This window comes from Pinus tabuliformis, chromosome 1_1, assembly GCF_031772625.1.
Source record: "Pinus tabuliformis cultivar Carrire ecotype Pingquan chromosome 1_1, CPIR1, whole genome shotgun sequence".
NCBI classification, from domain to species: domain Eukaryota; kingdom Viridiplantae; phylum Streptophyta; class Pinopsida; order Pinales; family Pinaceae; genus Pinus; species Pinus tabuliformis.
In genome coordinates, this window is record NC_142297.1 from 616241429 (window position 1) to 616244033 (window position 2605).

Genomic DNA, 2605 nt, shown 5'->3' on the forward strand with positions numbered 1-2605 from the left:
AAATGAGAGTGAATCTTTGTAGCTCAAAACCTTGTTAAGTTATATATTAATTATTTTATGATTAATAATAATAATAATAATTATTATTATTATTAAAAATAAAATTATAATTTAATTATTTTTTAAGAATTTTATAACTTTAATAATTTAAGATATATGATAAAGTTTTTTGACTTATTGACATATTTTAGTAATTTAAGAGTGAATCTTTGTGGCTAAAAATTCTGTTAAGATTTAATATTATTTTATTATTAATAATTATTATTATTATTATTATAAATAAAATTATAATTTAGTTAATTTTTATGAATTTTATAAATTTAGTAATTTAAATTATATAATAAAGTAATTTTTATTATTATTATTGACATATTTTAATGGAGTTGTCTATAATGCGACTTTTTGGAGATTCCGGTGACGGAATCCGGCGGAAGAAATTGAGGTTAAATCTTGATTTGCTGCAGTTAAAATGGTTTTTTAACTCCATATTTGGATTTAGCACCCTCAAAAACCCCTGGGACGCTTTGATTGTGCAGAAACTAGCTATCAAACTTGCGATTCCAATAATTGCTGCCGGATTTTGACTGGAAAAACCCACCGGAAAAGCTTCCAAAAAGTCGCATTATAGACAACTGCTACCTATTTGGGAGGGGTAATATTATATAATAAAAAATAAAAAATAAAAATATTTTTTAATTATGTATAATCAAAATATTCAAATATTAAAATCAATTTAAAATTTTAATTCATTATATGAATATCAAATTCAAAAATGAATATTTGAAAATGTAAATGATTTAAGAGACACTTTTGAATTTAAGAAACATAGTGAAAATCAAAGAACTCATCATATTATTATTCATATTGCTAGCATGCCCAATGCAGTACACCATAAAAAAAATGACAAATGCCCAAAGTGACAAAGTAATGCATGGTCCAAAACTTCTCAAAGGCCAAAACATAACATTAAAGACTAAAGTTGAAGATGATCATAAAGTGTAATCTTCAGCATCAAGGCTATCCATATAACCTTGAGCTTCGCTAGGCACTCCAATTTCATCATCATCATCATCAATATCAAGATCACATGCAATGCTACCCAAAGGTATCCCAACTAAACCTGCACCTCATGAAGGATTATCCTCATCATCATCAATCTGAGAAGCCTCCTCAACATCAACATCCCATCTTGATGAAGGGCCCTCTAAATACTCAGGTAGCTTCCTTGAGTGAAGTCGAAGACTACTATGCATATAAACCAATTTCGCTGCTCTCTTAGAAGTAAGTATATTCCTCTTAACAGAGTGAATGAAACTATAAGTAGACCAATTCCTTTCAACTGTTGATGAACTGGAAACCTTAGAGAGAAAGAGAGAGGAAAGATTTTGAAGATCTTGGGCTTTCCTCCATACATTCTCCATCATCCAATGGGATTCCTTTGTGCATAATTTTTTAGGTCCACCCTCGCATCTCGAAAGAATTTGGAAGGGTTTAAGGTAGAAAAATCAATAAATTGTTCCCACATTATAGTTGCTTCATTAGGTGTATAGATTTTGCATATGGCATCAAGAAAGCCTTGTTTCACTTCTTAATCGTCAATGTGTAGAACACTGTTTGGTCTCTCCATATACCACTTTGGATTAAGGAAATAAGCAGCCATGTGAAGAGAGGTATCGAGTTTGATCCATCTCTTCCCTATTATCTCATGTATTTCATTGAAGTACTCCAAAGAGGGGTTTCTATCCCGAATGACGTGTCTTATCTTACCTACCATGCTATCAATACATTCATAAATTTCTCCAAGGGTGGGGGAATTAGAATTTGCGTACCTAATCAACTTCACAATTGGAGTTGTGAAAGAAACAACATATTTACAATCAAACCACAAATCATCATTGAGAAGCTTCTCTCTTATCATCTTTGCCTACACTGATTTAGATTCAGACCATGCATTCCACCCTTGGGAAATAACAATGGCTTGTAAGGATGCATGCACCTCAACCATACGTGTAAGAAGAATGCAGTATGTAGCATTTCTTGTTTCTGCAGGTTTCAAAAACCTCTTCCTTGAATACATCCTATCGATTGCCAAAGAGGCATGGTGGTTGCAAACGTACATTTGTGCATCTCTTACATCTAAAATGAGTTTTGCAATCCAAGATATTTTGTCAATGTCATTGAGGACATTATTCAAGGCATGTACACAACAAGGGGTCCAAAGGATATGCCTATATCGACATTGAACCATCAAACCTGCTTCTTTGCAAATAGGGGTTGCATTTGTGATTACATGTACTACATTTGAAGGAACAAGCTCATCAATTCCTTCTTTCAATACTTCAAACATGAAGGTAGCATCCTTTAGTTTCCCACTACAATCAAATTCTCTTAAAAAATAGGGCCCAGTTAGAGATGTAATAATAATACTCAACAATGTCCGCAGAGGTTTGGTCTCGTGGCCAGCAAACGATCTGTTAAGTCATTTGTGCCACTGTGCAGGTCACGAGTTCGAGTCTCGTCTTACGTGAGGGTCGTTCTTGCGGGTTGGGTGGTTCCTCCTAGAGGTTATAGTGGCAACCAGTGGGATTCGACCCCGTGTAATGCG